At 38.4% G+C, this 17,807-nt stretch overlaps 1 protein-coding gene across 10 annotated transcripts in view; it reads right to left on the bottom strand.

Annotated features, from left to right (window-relative positions):
* The window catches only part of tspan9a (tetraspanin 9a), a 216,869-nt gene that overhangs the window by 184,286 nt on the left and 14,776 nt on the right, over positions 1–17,807 (bottom strand). For 4 of the 10 annotated variants that reach the window (XM_053677907.1, XM_017466139.3, XM_047154865.2 and 1 more), the window contains exon 2: positions 10,456–10,490. The exons of 4 other annotated variants lie outside the window; for them this stretch is intronic. The gene's annotated coding sequence lies outside the window, so the exon portion shown is untranslated. Of the gene's footprint in view, positions 1–7,531; positions 7,716–10,455; positions 10,491–17,807 lie in introns of all 10 variants that reach the window. 2 more of the 10 variants (XM_017466138.3, XM_017466141.3) reach the window with 1 other exon arrangement.

Genomic DNA, 17,807 nt, shown 5'->3' with positions numbered 1-17,807 from the left:
CTGTGACAAATTTCTATGGCTACAAATGGCAGCTTTATGGGACTCCGTCATCATTCCTTCAAGGCATTAGATGCAACTTGAGCTTCAAATATAATTCTCATAGCACATAAATGCAGTGCATTTAGATTCAGTAGTGTGTCCTTAATTAATAAAAATCTGCACACACTCAGACATATGTCTGTGGTCAAGCATCACTGTATTAAATCTGTGACCAAACTTGTACATAGCGGTGAGAGAAAGTAACAACCTGTAGATAGGCCAAAATGAAAGAAAAGATCCAACAGATGTACAAGCTTGCGTTTTATCAAATTTTGATTCTTATCTTTTTAATAATAAGATCATGGATATGAGGAACCTAGATGTCACTTCATGCTAAAACTGACACGTCTATCGCTCCACACTCTTGGAGACTGAGAGGATGACCTATGACTATTGCAAAACATGCTGGCGCAATGTGTAGCATTTAGATGTAAGCACCAAATTAACTAGGAGAATGCTCACAGAATATGTGTGATGGTTTTCATATTATGAAGGCCTTTAACGCATCCTCAGTTTCAACCTCGTCAGCAGTTGAGTACTGGTGAGTTAGTTCATCAAGTAGGCTGTGCTTATCATGATGTAAGCTGGCTTGAAGAGTCTGTCATTAGCTTAAGCTTACATTGTGTTCTTGACTAGTTCTGCGATGAACATTTGCTTGTAACGGTATTTATAGCCAAAGCTTAGACCTGGTTTTATGTAATTGTATGCAATATATTGTTAGTAGATACTGTATAAAAGTATCAATAGCAGTTCAAAACTTCTTTGAGAACGCAAGGTTTTGATTTATGGTCATTTCTGTCCCATTTTTTCACTTTAATTCACTTGTCTCATTGCTTTGCCCATGTTTCCAGCATGGTCTTGTATTCACACTCGGTAACCTAAAATGTCTTTCAAACAAACAACATTGCAGCTTTTTAGCTCACCTGCCACTTTGTACTCTTTAGCGTTACTCTGCTCATGACCACACACACATACACACACGCTCAACTCACAGAATTGATCAGGGTAAAGCTGTAACTTTCTATAGACTCTCATTGACCTACAAGTGATTTTCTGATAATGTGGCACTTACTCTAACATGTGGAAGTACTTAGAAACAGCAGTTCACATTTACTATACCTACATATGACATTTATGTAAATAAATGCTTCGTATAAGAACAAATAAAGCTCAGACTCTTAAAACAATGAGCAATGTGTTCATACACAGTGAGAACATTTCATTGCAATATTGCTTGATTAATTAACGGAGAGAATAAAAGCAATCTGAAAATTTAAATCTTTGTTTGTGTGATGGCAAAGGGAACACAGATGCTGTTGTTTACCAATTCTTACTTAATAGGGCAGTAAATACACTTTAACATCTCTGGAAATGAGACAAGATGACAGCAGGCTTCGGTATTAATATACAAGCTTGTATGATAACTCTCATAACTTCCAGTCATTAATGCTCTAAAAGATAAGCAAATCTACATAAAGACAGTGAGCCGAGTTATCTTCAAGCGACGGTATGTGGAAAGTATGATCCTTCACTTGTGTCACCTTGATGTACGACTATAAGACTCAACACATTTAATGGGGCCATAAAAGGCATGGTAATTCTGCCAGGCCTGATAATAATAGACTTACAGCGCCATCATCAACATACTTTTGGTTTAAAGCTCGCCAATCAATCCGTCCAGCGAGGGTGCGCCCGTAAGCCTTGACCTACTGGCTAGACTGATGCACCGATGCAACGTGACCTCAATTCCCACTCTGACTTGGGAGTAAAAATGATACTATTCTAGGATCTGCACTGCTCTGAGCTAATTAGTGCAGTACAGGTGTGACCAAGCTGATGCACCAGTACATGATTTCTTTTATAATTCCACGTGGGATGGAAAATCACGCCTGAAATACAATTTTAGCAGAGGCAGCAGAGGCAGCAGATGCTTCATATCCAACACAGAGAGCTTCCTATTATCTTCTGAGCCGTTTGCAATGTGATACATCCTGCCATTTGGGCTATGTGTGGTGGTATGGAGAGGCGATTAATATTAGGATCGAATATCTTTCTCTGTCTGATCGAGTAGGGCCTCATGTCCTGCCTGCTGTAGCTATATTTACCTCGTTAAAGTGTGGCAGCACATCACGTTGGGATTCTATTACTTGCCACACACTCACACCCTCACCCCCTTTAATGAACGCACATACACACAGGGCACAATTCTCACACCCTTTCCAATACCCAAAGGCCTGATCATAGAGAGCAAGGATGCTGAAAGCAAGAGATACTGGGACTAATGAGGTACTGGATGACAGTCCATCGTTCTATTAAATGATCAACACGCAAACCATGACATGCTTCAGCCGACCTCTCGCGTTTTGCTGGACAGTGCGCTTATTAACATGCTGAACAACCACACATTTTCTTCTTTTCTCTGCTACAATTACAGTTGCCTGCTCTAATAGGCTTATGAATTAAAATGAGAAACTTTCAAATGCTACTTGTTTAGCTGATAAATATGAGCCCTGAACCTATTCGAGTGGGACGGTCAGATTAATTGTAGCCTGCAGTGTGTTAGACAGCACGAGAGACACTGAATAGAATTAAGACCTCTTCTTCCCCCTAGTGGGTGTATTTAAAACTAAAACCTAAGGGTGGAAAAGATGTCACTGCAGTCTTATTGATTCAGACTCAGTCAGTGCAGTCTTATGACTGACATGAATAAATGACCCAGGGGGAAAATGTGCCTCTACACAGATATCAAATGGACTGCAACAGGGTTTTCCAATTTCCCAGACTGTAGTGTTCAGTTACAGCACAGGCACTGACAAATATTTTCAGTATCGATTTTGTTGCATACTCCACAAGTGAGACCTCTATATTATTTTTTACATGACAGTGGACAGATGGACAGGAATTGATTGATTAGCATGCCGTTTCTTTTACCCTGGAATGGAACTTGTCTTTTATTTACGATATATGTTTAAATATATATATATATATATATGTTTGAAATATGTTAGTTTTGGGATTTTCCCCCCCTCGGATTTCAATACTTATATTGATCATATGAGTGAATATAGTGAAAAGAAATGAAGCAGGAGCTTGCACACTTACTGAAGAAAACCAATTCACATGAATTATTTTAAATGTGTATTATAATCACTAAGCACAACACTGAGCAGAAGTGAAAGCTTCTTTTATCTAATTTAAACTCTGAGATTCTGAAAACTCTGCATTTATTACAACTCCTCAATATAAAACTGCTTAAGCTTTGCAATGGACTCCCAAACAAACAACTATATATAATATATATATTTGTGTATCTGCCTACATAATTCTCCTCTTGTCTCCACTATTAGCTGGTGCGTGGTGGGCATTCTGGTGCACTATGGCTGCTGTCGCATCATCCATGTGGACGCTACACACTGGTGGTGGTTGAGGAGACCCCCCCCCCCAATTCAATGTAAACTTCTTTGAGTGCCTAGAAAAGTGCTTCTTTGAGTGCCTAGAAAAATTATCTATCTATCTATCTATCTATCTATCTATCTATCTATCTATCTATCTATCCATATATCTATCTATCTATCTATCTGTCTGTCTGTCTATCTGTCTGTCTGCTTATGTCTGTGTATGCATCTGTGTATGTCTATCTGTCTATCTGTGTCTGTCTATCTGTGTCTGTCTATCTATCTATCTATCTATCTATCTATCTATCTATCTGTCTGTCTGTACATCAGTCTATCTGTTTGTCTGTCTGTCCTGCATATGTCTGTATGCACCTGTGTATGTTTGTCTATCTATCTATCTATCTATCTATCTATCTATCTGTCTATCTGTCTATCTGTCTGTGTGTCTGTCTGCATATGTCCGTGTATGCATCTGTGTCTGTCTATTTATCTTTATATTTATCTATCTACGTATCTGTCTGTCTGTACATCAGTCTATCTGTTTGTCTGTCTGTCCCGCTTATGTCTGTATGCATGTGTGTATGTTTGTCTATCTATCTATCTATCTATCTATCTATCTATCTATCTACCTGTCTGTCCATCTCTTTGTCAAGCACTGAAAGAATGAATGAATATTAAAATAGTTGTATCATCGACAGCCACTAGATGGAGCCAGTCACATGATCCATAGTCCATTATCCAAATGTCACTTCATGAGCGATGTGAGCTGAGCACCACCTCCTCTAACCACTCTAGCCTGAACCTCTCTGCCATATGCTTTTAGTCTTTACAGTGGCCTTTGAGTGTATACACTACTACACAGGCTTTAGTCTGTGGAAGGTTTTTGGTTTGCTGGATCAGAAACACATGTTCTACTGAGACTCACTGTGCTGGGACAACAGCACTATAATAAGAATAAAGGTCAGTGAATGGTCATTTCTGAGCGACAAGAATAGAAGCGGGGCATACAGAGGGTCAAGCAAGACCAAGTGTAGCAAATGTAGTCTTCACTAATCCTGTGTCCGATCTAATCAACTTTCCTTTCATGGTCTAGCATTCTTCCATGCAGGAGTCAGTGAGGGGGCAGAGAGATCCTTCATCTGAGAAGCAGTCAGCGTGCACATACAAATACGCACACACACATACACAAACTAAATCAAGCCTAATCAAACCAAGACATGCTCTGTGTTTCTCATTCAGATCTGCTGACCTTTCTGCTAGAGGCACAACAGAATCAATGTACAAAACACTCCCAGATATGATTTCAACAATAAAACAAGAAATAAAAAGATTTATACCACAGTGCCATTGAATTCTGAAACCTGATTGGTCAAAAAATGTTGATTCATTTTCTGGTACTGGCCAGAAAAGCATATAATCGCTGCTGTGTTGAAGCTTCTGTAGACTCTAGTGTCAGTGTCAGAGGTAAAGCGGTTCCTTTAAGTTTTCTGACATGTGAAAGTCCTCAGTATGTAGACCTTTGCGGTTGGTGACATGACAATATAGAGAGAGACTCATGAGGGAACAACTGTTTATATATGCTACAACATAAGCGATAAAAGGAAATAACATAAAACAGACACAAACAACAAGGTGTTGTTATTCAGTAAATAAAACATAATTTTGTAAAATAACGGGTATATTAAAAAAAATCACAATCAAGTTCATGTAATACTCTGTTCCCTAAACGGATCTACTCTGAACTGATTCGCTTTAACAAGCCCAACATTATTTCCAAGCTTCCCTTCCTTCCTTCCTTCCTTAAAATGATCATGTGTAATCAGTTCTTGTGATCAGAACACGTCATCTTGCCCTCAGCCCTCAACTGAACAGCCAGATTTAGAAGTGAGATTAAGAGACATGGGACGTGCAGCTGCTGGCTCAACATGTGCCAAACAACAGACTCAAGATCTGTGGAAAGAGGTTTGGACTCAGCTTTATTGAGACAGACCATGAAACTGGCATGAGAGGGTTTTTATCTGGTAAAACATAATAAATCTTTATCATGCACCACACATGACAAGTCATTTTGCTCTTTTGCAGACTTGGAAGAGGCGGTGTAATTTGGAAGGCAGGTGCTAATTGGTGTTTAATGAAATTAACACTGGTCGAGAGTCAAAGCACAGCAGTTGTGTGTTTTCCCTCCTCTAACACACAACATTCACACTAATGACAGGTTGGATAAATTAACTAATGAGCTCAATCATATGTGGGAAAACACTAGACTTTGTAATGCCTGCCTCCTCAAAGCTTTTGTTAAAGATTCCTGAGCCAGAAGCAGAAGTAAACCTCAGTGATAAAGACGTTTATCTACATTCGACATGAGCAGACCAGTTATGATATAGCGAGATGTGATTATTTAATGGGTCGGTTGAACAAGTTTAACTTTGAGAACTAAGCGAAAAGAAAAGATTCATGATAACAGCGCACCCCCTCAGTGAAAGCCAGTACAATGAAAACACAGGGCAGTCTAAATAAATGACCCTAATGCGAACCTTTTAAAGAAAATTTTTTTAAGGAAAATACATACAAAGGCCAAAGGTTAAGCCCTGTTTCTTAACGTAATTAAGCCACGCTTGAGAGAAAAAGCAAAACTAAGAAAGTCAACATGAAAGCAAGAAAAGTAAGAATAATCATCATAAACACATACGAGCATAGAAAAACACTAAAGCATAGCCCTTTCATTGTATTGTCATCGTGTCCCCGAATCTTTCCACTGGTTCAGTCATTTCATAATCGCTGTTATGAAAACTCCATATTTTTTTATGACACAATGCAAAATGAGTGCCAAAGGGATTCTATGACATTACATCATGACTGACCAATTACTTAATTTTGTAATAATAATAATAATAATAATAATAATAATAATTAGAAGAAGAATAAGAAGAAAACACTGCAAATGTATTTGTGGTTGTGGTGTATTATCCATCCATCCATCCATCTTCTATACCGCTTACTCCTTTTCAGGGTCACGGGGAAACCTGGAGCCAATCCCAGGGAGCATCGGGCACAAGGCAGGGTACACCCTGGACAGGGTGCCAATCCATCGCAGGGCATATTTACATTATCATTTATATTTCTATATATTACATTGAAAAGTAACACAATTGCATCCAATTACCTTCGCAGACATTTAAAAAACCATGAGAATAGAGCTAATTTACCCCATTACCAGGCATGACCTGAGGAGTCCAGCACTACTAACAGATGCAAGCCCAGAGCCCAAAAATTGCACCATATCCGAAACCCCCACACAGGTGTCTTCTTGTCTGGCAGAAGTGTATATGTGTCCTTCACATATGAGAAAAACAAACAGCAGTATTCATAGCACTATTTATAGCAATATATGCACGTAATTTAACTTAAAAATTAGATTATTCGAACAAAGTGTTTCTTGAACAGGATTCAAAAACCCACACGGCAGGAAACCTTCGGTTCTGTTCCATTACACACTGCTAATAAAACAGCTACAAGGTTGCGCAGTCACCCTGGGTTTGGCATTTGAAAAGAAAACATTCCTCCTTCTGACAAAGAAAAACAATTTCCTGCATTTCCTCCCCAGAAAACAGAGTTACAGGAGGAGCTGTCTAGCTCTGTAGAAACTATACCAAGTGCTAATGTATGTTCCTTGCTATGAACCCGTGACTCTGCTCACTCACAGAAGTCACAAAGCCAATGATAGACATAAAACACTGAGACAAAAAGCTTGGCAGGTGTAATAATGTCACCTGACTAAACCCAATAAAGAATAGATTTCTGGGGTGGCCATTTGCTGCATGTACAGCACGCACACCAATACTGATCATATTATCTTACTAAAATGACAATTTAATAACATGAGCATTGTCTGTGCAGTTTCTCCAGGACTGATTGACGTCATGTGACATCATCATAACAACAAGCATTCAGCCAAAGCCCTCTTTGTTTCACGTACATTGAACATAAGTACATCTAAAAGGTCTCATTTACCAACAAACAATGTGCAAAACAATTTTGTGCAATTACAATCTCACCGATTCAAGTAGATTTCTACAAAAAAAGCATAAAAAACTCACAAATGTTGAAAAAATCCGCAGCAAATTGACTGCAGACTGACTGTAGATGGATTTTGGCGATTAATCGACAATGATAACCAATTGCTGGAACTATCGGTTATCGACAAAAATCCACACTGATAGTTTTCCCAGTTGTGTCCGTTGCAGGAGCGGCTGAGAAGGGTCGGCAGTACGAGAGCAGCCTCTAGAAGTGACATAAAAACAATCGCTGACTAATTTTGTTTGTTTATTTGGAGTGTTTTTTTAATTCATTTTGGATGCCTCTATTTTATTTGTTATTTGAAGTGTTACTTTTTGGTTCAGTTTGCATATATATCTTTTATTCATTTAATATTCTATTGTATATAGTTAATATCTATTAATATTTATATATTTATTTCATTTTTAAAAAATGTACAGTACATTTTCATGGTACAGTCAGTACTGTTTATTTTTTAAATAAAGTTCCGTATTTTACTTTGAGTGTTATGCTTTCATTCAGTATCAATTTTAAAAACTATCATTATCGGTAAAATCAGTCAACCTCTATTAACAGCCACCATAAGCACTTAAGCTTGTGTGGGTGGTTCTGTCCACTGTGTTACCAAACGTAATGCTGAAGAAACTGAGAAAATTTAAAACTGACAAAAATATTTATTTATATTATTTTGGATCTATTATCCCTTAGATGCCAATGCCAGGTGTTTCATCAACCACATGGTACGTTTAAAGATGCTGCTCTAGACAAGAGTTCTTATGATGACTCGGATGTGTTTTATTTTTATTAAAAAGTAAGCACGTGCGATGTGCCACAAGCAGATGTCATTTAATCTTCTAATCTTTTTTACTAACAATGCGGATGAGAGATGCATGAAAACTCTCCTATAGTGATGTGCTTAAAAAGTATATAGTAAATGAAATCTAAATCTGCTCTCTCTATAGCTATTTTATTATGAGCATGCTTTCCTTTACTTTCCTCTGTACTCTAATGGTGTAAAACTCTGGGTTCATGGTTATGTCACAGGGCCAGTGTCTCCTCACTAAGCGAAGGTGAAAGCCAGATGTTGCTGTGCCACTAAGCTGCAGATTGGGGAAAAGTACCTGCCTGAGGTCAAAGCCAGCTTGCCTGATCTCAGTGGAGTATGGCCGGCATACCAAACACAGCTCACTGCACATCCCTGAGGATGTATAACTGTTAGTGAGCTGCTGACAAGGGACCTTAATTTGGCCAGCAGTCTTTTATGTTTAGGTATTCTGAGCTGATCGACGGGTTTATGTGGGTGTATGAATGTGTGTCACACAACCAACCAAGTCACCGGAGTATGTACAAATCCTCAGACTTTTCTTTCTTTCAGACTTTTCTTATTTTCATGCAGATAGTACAGATCTGGAACAATCAGGTTTGTTTGACAATGCCTTAACACCAAAGAATTACACATTAATTCAGATAGTAATTGGAATTTGTTTTGAATAACTGTTTTAAAGGTTGTTATTTGAAATAAGGTTTATTGTAGCCTATTTGCAATTTAAAACTACTAATGGTTGCACCAACATGGCCTTATGTTATAAATTAATATATACACGTTCCCCCAAGTAAAATAATGATAAGATGAACTACAAACAGGCTCTTTTTATATGTATCAGCCATCATAGAGAGCTCTTTCTTCAGTGCAAAATGTCATAAATCGAACTGAGATTATTGCAGGGTCACGATATTTTCATTATTTTTAATGAATACATCCCATTTTATATGCATTTGTATAAGCTATGCGAATGGTGATTAATTTTGCAGCCTCTTTGTTATTTTTCATGGCTATAGTTAATTAAAATGCTGTTAAATTTGTTGCACAAAAGCCCAAGCATTGAAGAAACTAGTTACAGTAATTATAAGAGCTGGATATTTTAAGTAAGCACTTCATAGCTATCCATTTTTGGTCTTGTTAAATAATCCATAGTTTTAAATAAATAAACAAATCGACAGACAATGCAACATTTCCTGAAGGAAATACACTAAGAATGATGAAACAATAACTGCTTCCCTGTGTTCCCATCATCAATGTATTATTTCCTGTTTAGCTCAGATCATATTTGCAGGTGATGGTGAAATACTTCACTCCATGTGACTCCAAGTTTGATCTACGATCCCTTTATGCATTACTAGTTACAATGTACCTTAAGTACCTGTGGTGCAACCGAAATTCGACACATAGTTAGCTTTAAATTCTCAATGTATGGTTTAGGACCGACTTTACACCCTGACTTACGTTCAGCTAGTGCAACTGGTGCCTCAGTACCCTTGACTAAATGACACCTTTAGGATTTCACTGCATGTTTCCACTTGTTTCAGCTGGCCTAATAAGCAGATAATTACTAGCCCTTTGAGACATCCCTTAATATTTTCTGAGTAGGTCTTTTTGAGCCCTGAACGTAATTTGCTCCCCGAGGAGATGGCTAAATACTGAAAAGCAGGGCAGTTGTTTCCTGCTGCCAGTGACACAGAGTCACAGAGACTGGCCAACCAGAGGCAAGTCAACTAGCCAACCACGCTCCCTTACTCATCAGCTCCAGGGAAACCTGCTGGCCGTGAGCCATTAACACAACTCACACGTGGGAGGACTGAAAATAACCATTATAAAGAATGACCCTGATACAATCTTAGCAAATTGACCCTGAAAGCAGCCTTTTGCAAGGACTACATGCTTTGACTAACAACTCACACTGAATCATTGTTACGCTTAACTAAATTAGTCTGTGTCCTTGGATAAATAAACATATTTCTTCAGATCGGTGCCATAACCTACACACTTATCATGTGACAAAAAAAATAGGAGACAAAAACAGATGATGGGAACTGAAACCCAGGGGCCAAATCAAATCTAACCATTCCATTAACCAATAACTAAAGGTCATTTCAGATGTTGCTGACCTGTTTTAATGTCTCTTACCAGATTCAATGTGGAGGTAGATGTGGTGGTCAGCCCTGTTGAAAAGGGAAAGCATTTAAAAATACATTTTTAATAAACAGGCATTTATTTAAAAAAAAAAAAAAAAGTTAACCTTCATATGAAAAATATGAAGAAATCTGATCAAAATGTATGTTTAGATATTGGCCTTAGTCTCCTGCTGAATTCTAATTTTAAGTAAGTTTGTATTTATTAAGCCAGTTTGTGTTGTGACAGATAGCTATTAGCTTTAATTTAGTTTGTATGGTCTGAGTTATCATACCAGCTAACATTTCTGAGATTCACATTACTTGGTTCATTTGTGAAATAAGCTGAATTTACTATCAGTAATTAAAATCAGTGTCATCAGAGGCAGACATTTTTTCCTTCTTTTGTGAATCTTTCTTCTCCTTTTACTTTTATATTTAAATAAGTTTATACTTTCTATGTTAACTTGAGTGAAGAATTTGACATTGTACTCTAACATTTACCTGAGTATTTATTTAGAAATGCAGCTTCACTTTTACTTGATTAAAGATTTTGGTACTTTTACCACCACTGTTTGTATGCAATAAACTGAACAATAGCCAAAGCACATGCCTTTATATCAGCCAGATTTACTGCACCACTGATCTGAGATCAGCTCTTCCCTTCTGGAGAAAGCTTCATGCTCAAATACAAGCTTAATCACACTATTAAGTGTTGAATGCAAGTAACATTCATGCTGCGGAAATACAAAAACCCAATAGGCACCAGTAAATTCTCTTCTCTACAACATTAGTGCCAATGGCTGTAGGTAGAGGTGAAGGGGTAAGGGGTGGATATGCAGCAGCATTTAACATAAGGTATGGTTTTAATGCTTAGTGCTGTTACTCGGACATTTGGGAAACATTTGCACACTACTTTCTCTGTGGTTAAATTGCCCAATGTAATGTACAGTGTACTCTAATGGACTGTAATGGCCAAACCAGAGGAGTGCACGTTGAGGTGCCACACCATGAACTCATGCTACATGAATGGACAGGAAGCAGGTCCAGGCTGCAGCTGCTGCTCAACTCTGTGTTGGTGAAGTTCTGTACTTCATGTCTTTTTTTTTTTTTTGGTTCTTTTCTTAAGGGCTGTTAAGTATTCCCATGCCCATCACACAGACCCGCGCTGAACCACAGTACTGCCTGCTATGCTTCAATTACAGCTCAACCACAAGGCAGGTCCTGGCTTCTCTCTCTTTCTCTCTGAGTCAGCATACACACGATCATACAACACAGTGACATAAAGTGAAGGAAAAAGTAAAGAAAGGAGACATGGCCTTCTAAACATGATTACTTCAGTTGCTTTCAGTCATAAATCCAGAAGTCAGCCAATATGACAATATGGCATTTCTGTGTATGTTAAATTAGTGAACTGTTGGCCAGTTGGTAGTGTATCCCCTTTACTTAATCTGCCCTAATCCAGGCACTTTCCATTGTCTGAAAAAGGCTTCTTCACACACCAGCACTCTTGATTTTGGTGGGGGGTTTTTAAGCCTAGAGAAAGCAGCCACTCAGGTTTAAATGCAATTACAGCTGTTAATGTCAGACTTTTTGGAGAGAATGAGGGAGCTCTGATATCAGAATTATAACACATAACCAATTTAAATGAAATCATTAAGCAATTAGTGTCACATCACACACCACGTCCACGTTAATGTTTCTGCTTGTGTGGGCACTATGACAAGTACAAACTACAACATTTTGTATATAAGTGAAATGATAATAGTTGCTATATTAATTTGTATTTATATATTAATATTCTATATTAATACAGAAATTACGTAATCATAATCAAACACTTAACATGGTGCTGTCTGTTAGTTTGGCGTGGGTTTGTTTGAGCACGGCAAAATCCAGTCAGGCGGATTCTGCTGTTTAACTTCGGGTTCTGCGGCTGCGATGGATCTTGTTGGGAAACCAAATGTTACATCGGCGATCTGGGAACGTTTTGGATTTGTGCCTAACGAGAGAGAAACGTGCTACTGTGTCCACTTCTCCACTTCCTCATTACATTTCTTCTCCTTCTCCCCTCGTCAATCACAATACCATATCCCATAGCACCCTCAGGCTGTTTCTCATTGCAACAACATGACACAACAAGGCTTACTGAGCTGTTTCACTGATGGAAGTGCTCAAATAAAAACTCATTTAATATTTAAAAATGTAGTTTTTTAAATTTAATTTAAGTCTATAAAATTTTTTGATTATTATTATATGATATGATATGATATGATATGATATATTGTATTATATATTATATAGTGATATAAATTTCACACCGACTTTCAGTCAGCACAAAGATAATGATCATGAGTCTTTATTGATCACATATACATTACGGCACAGTGAAATTCTTTTTTTTTGCATACCCCAGCATGTCAGGAAGCTGGGGTCAGAGCGCAGGGTCAGCCATGATACAGCGGCCCTGGAGCAGAGAGGGTTAAGGGCCTTGCTCAAGGGCGAAATGGTGGCAGCTTGGCAGTGCTGGGGCTTGAACCCCCAACCTTCCAATCAGTAACCCAGAGCTTTAAATGCCAAGCTACCACTAACACCAGATGCAGTTTCATGGCTCTCCATTGACATCCCATGTTTGTTGACCTGTTGCTGAGAGGTGGACAATGGCTGTGGGGATCATTCAGTTCTGTCTCATTAACAGTCGCATCCAAACACAGCTGGCCCATCAGGTGAGAACAGAATAGAACAGGAGAAAACAGAAGGCAGATCAACCTGCACACACTCGGTCAGCTGTGTGATAAAAGCAACCAGTGTAGGGTGAAATGCAGTCCATATGCCAGTGTGTATGCTCATGGTTAATAGCAGAATGAGAGTCATTCCCAGTGCAAGGGCTCCATGAGAGATATAACGATCCAGTAAGGAAACACATAAGTGTTCTGTATTCCTGACTACAGTTAAATTTCCAGCCCATTTATGAGTCTATCATTTGATGTTAAATCAGGTCTGCGGATTTATAGCACAGTAAAAAACTGTCAAAGACAGTTTGGTTGAGCCTTTTGTGTGGAAGTTTATTGGAGATATTTCAGGTTGTGAATGTAAGGTCTTAAATGGGATTTAGACAGTATGATGGAAAGTAAGATTTTGTTGGGTCAAACCTTTTGACACCATTAAATTATTAAATATGAATAATTGTGACAGACACCAAAATGTAAATGGACTGAATATGCGCTTAAAGCTATAACATATTAACATTTTGAAATAGCACAAATCTCACGGTTCTTTTAGCATTGTTTACATTTGGCAGTACAGCGAGACAGCAACGTCTAACATTTGTTTTTTGTTTTTTTTTGAGTCTAAATATTTACAGTCTTACATGTTAGCTTGGGTGTTCGTTTCTACTAATAGGTATTTTCTTACCTTCCTAGTTGTTTACATATGATGAAGCATAACACCTTTCTAAAGTTTACTAAAAGGAGCTCCTTTACTTAAAGGAGCTTTACTAAAAGGACAAGTGGCCTTAAATATTGCCGGGAGGTCCTGCAGACAACAGGTGGGATATAGCGTTATCGCCATTATAGTGGACGAGTCCGAAGCAGAAGTGCTGCTTTGGTTATAATGTGGAAGTGTTTGTGCAAGTAGTCCATCATCTTTTTCTATGTTTTCACTATATTTCGTTTCTTTTGTTTTCCTCCAGTCTATATAATGAGAGAGTCCATTCTAAAACCTACATCGAACAAGAAAGCTGACCCAAACATGTATTATAGTAATAAGTAAATATCTGCAATGTCAAAACTAATCTGTATATCTGAGCTGAGTTTTCCTGCCACTTTACATCCTTGCCGGTGAGTACATGTAAATAAAAAAATTCCCAGATAATTACATTTTATTTAGTCATAAGCAAATATGACTTTAAATAATACTTTAATATCGATACTTGGGAAAAGTGTTCTATTTCCAATGAGTAATAAGTGGAAAATATTCTCCATGCAGTCATCATGGTAATTACTTCAAAATAAAAACGTGAATTCCAGAAGAACAATGTCAAGGGAAAACAAAACAAAACAAAAAAAAAATCAAAAGAATGTGCTACAGTCTGGGAAAAACAATTGGAAGTCACTGTAACTGATTCAGGACAACAGGTAAAAATGATGAAAAGCTGATTTTGACCAAAATTCAGTTTTTCTCTCAATAATATACTATGACATATATATATATATATATATATATATATATATATATATATATATATATATACACACACACACACAGTATCTCACAAAAGTGAGTACACCCCTCACATTTTTCTAAATATTTGATTATATCTTTTCATGTGACAACACTGAAGAAATGACACTTTGCTACAATGTAAAGTAGTGAGTGTACAGCTTGTGTAACAGTGTAAGTTTGATGGCCCCTCAAAATAACTCAACACACAGCCATTACTGTTTAAACTGCTGCCAACAAAATTGAGTACACCCCTAAGTGAAAATGTCCAAATTGGGCCCAATTAGCCATTTTCCCTCCCCGGTGTCATGTGACTTGTTAGTGTTACAAGGTCTCAGGTGTGAATGGGGAGCAGGTATGTTAAATTTGGTGTCATCACTCTCACATTCCCTCATACTGGTCACTGGAGTTCAACATGGCACCTCATGGCAAAGAACTCTGTAAATCTGAAAAAAAGAATTGTTGCTCTACATAAAGATGGCATAGGCTATAAGATGATTGCCAAGACCCTGACACTGAGCTGCAGCACGGTGGCCAAGACCATACAGCGGTTTAACAGGACAGGTTCCACTCACAACAGGCCTCTCCATGGTCTACCAAAGAAGTTGAGTGCATATCCAAAGGTTGTGTTTGGGAAATAGATGTATGAGTGCTACCAGCATTGCTGCAGAGGTTGAAGGAGTGGGGGGTCAGCCTGTCAGTGTTCAGACCATACGCCGCACACTGCATCAAATTGGTCTGCATGGCTGTCGTCCCAGAAGGAAGCCTCTTCTAAAGATGATGCGCAAGAAAGCCTGCAAACAGGTTGCTGAAGACAAGCAGACTAAGGACATGGATTACTGGGACCATATCCTGTGGTCTGATGAGAGCAAGATAAACTTATTTGGTTCAGATGGTGTCAAGCGTGTGTGGCGGCAACCAGGTGAGGAGTACAAAGACAAGTGTGTCTTGCCTACAGTCAAGCATGGTGGTGGGAGTGTCATGGTCAGGGGGATGCATGAGTGCTGCCGGCACTGGGGAGCTACAGTTCATTGAGGGAACCATGAATGGCCAAGCATGTCTCCAGACCTAAACCCTATTGAGCATCTGTGGGGCATCCTCAAACGGAAGGTGGAGGAGCAAAAGGTCTCTAACATCCACCACCTCCGTGATGTCATCATGGAGGAGTGGAAGAGGACTCCAGTGGCAACCTGTGAAGCTCTGGTGAACTCCATGCCCAAGAAGATTAAGGCAGTGCTGGAAAATAATGGTGGCCACACAAAATATTGACACTTTGGGCCCAATTTGGACAGTTTCACTTAGAGGTGTATTCACTTTTGTTGGAAGCGGTTTAGACATTAATGGCTGTATGTTGAGTTATTTTGAGGGACAGCAAATTTACACTGTTAAACAAGCTGTACACTCACTACTTTACATTGTAGCAAAGTGTCATTTCTTCAGTGTTGTCACATTAAAAGATATAATCAAATATTTACAAAAATGTGAGGGGTGTACTCATGTCGTGAGATGTTGTGTGTGTATTTTTTATGACGTGTAAATGTGTTTATTTGGGCTACTTTTTGCAATGGTAAGGAACCAAATGCAGTGGTAAAACAGCTTAGGTAGGTGAGACAGCTTTCAGTAGAATCTTTAAAATAGTCTGACTTTTTTCTGGTTGAGATACAAAGGAAAACCTGATGTTTCCAGAACTATATATATAGTAAATAATTTCATGTCAACATTTCACCATGTAAAAGGTTTTCCTAGAATGGCACACAAGTTAATAAATTGCTGAACTATTTAAGCCACGCCATATCAAGTGAAATGTCTATGCAGCACTCCTGCTCTGTGCTCTTAACACTTGGATAGATGACTCTATCGTGCATATGTTCTGGAAGTTGGTTTTCCCTTTCCGCATGACCTCTTCAAGGATAAGCCACATCAATCCAACAGACAGGCTATTGCACATGCTGAGAAGGAGGAAGGAATAAAAGAGGTGTGAATGTACAGCCATCACTCACAGGAGAGAGTCATGGTGGTCCTGCTGGAGTTCTAACAGATGCTTAAGTAGACACAGGAGAACCACAGTGACACTCAATCAGGCAATTTATAGGAAACTGCTTATAGTCAGCTAGGAATAAAGTACTTATTTTGATGAGATGGCTAATATCAATGACAATGGTGCATTCCAATGCCAAGCTTGAGGCATTCAGGTTTCTTTTAGGAGTCTATGATGCAAATGGACAAAAATAAATTTAGATCAAGCAATATTATCATTGCAGAGTGGAAGAAAGGAATCAAGCCATGGCATTTTATGATTTATATGTATAGTGCACCTCATACACATAAACACATAAAGATCACACAAACTCCTCACCCACCTGCCCCGAGTCAGCAGGGTTATGAGCAGCTGAACATCATAGCCAGACTGTTCTTAAAGGTCCAGTATCCAAAAATCTCCTCCTTGTTATCATTCTCTATGACACACACTAATGACATTTTTCCCCCTTCTCATATGCGACAACTGTCTTATAATCATCTGGCTCATTGATTATGAAGATAACAGAACGATGGAACAAATTCAAACCCTCATCGTACAATAATTAATGAAACAAAGATGTTTCATGAGAAAGGTTTTAACTATTACCCAATTTTAAGTCATAGGACCAAACAGTGATAAAGAAAAAATTAAACTATTTTAATATCTGTACTGCAAAGTAACTACAATGAAATAAAACCAATGAATAAGACTGGACTGTGGAAAGAACTATTTACGAGCATATGATGGAATCATTCATAATAACAAAACAATTCTAATTGGGAAAAGATGTTCCTTTCTACCTTTGTGAAGTGTATAAAAGCCAAAAAATGAATTAGGGATAAGTCAGTGAGCAGCAGTGTTAAAGCTCGGATATAATGCCTGCTGTCTGAACATCTAATAAGAGCCACACGAGCAGAAAACCTTAATGGGTCCATGAATAAAGGGCCTTTTTTCCAGACCACTTTGCAGGGCCGCTGGCATATCTCCCACTCAGCAGCAGGCCATAGAAAGCTACAGCAGCCAGAGATATAAATGATTACACTCTCTCCCTCAGCGTGTCAGCCAGAACAAAGAAAGAAAAAAATGAAAAATTGATAGAATATAAGGAGAGAGAGAGAGGGAGAGAG

The sequence above is a fragment of the Ictalurus punctatus genome, chromosome 4, assembly GCF_001660625.3.
Source record: "Ictalurus punctatus breed USDA103 chromosome 4, Coco_2.0, whole genome shotgun sequence".
Lineage (NCBI taxonomy): Eukaryota > Metazoa > Chordata > Actinopteri > Siluriformes > Ictaluridae > Ictalurus > Ictalurus punctatus.
This window is presented reverse-complemented; position numbering and strand designations above follow the sequence as displayed.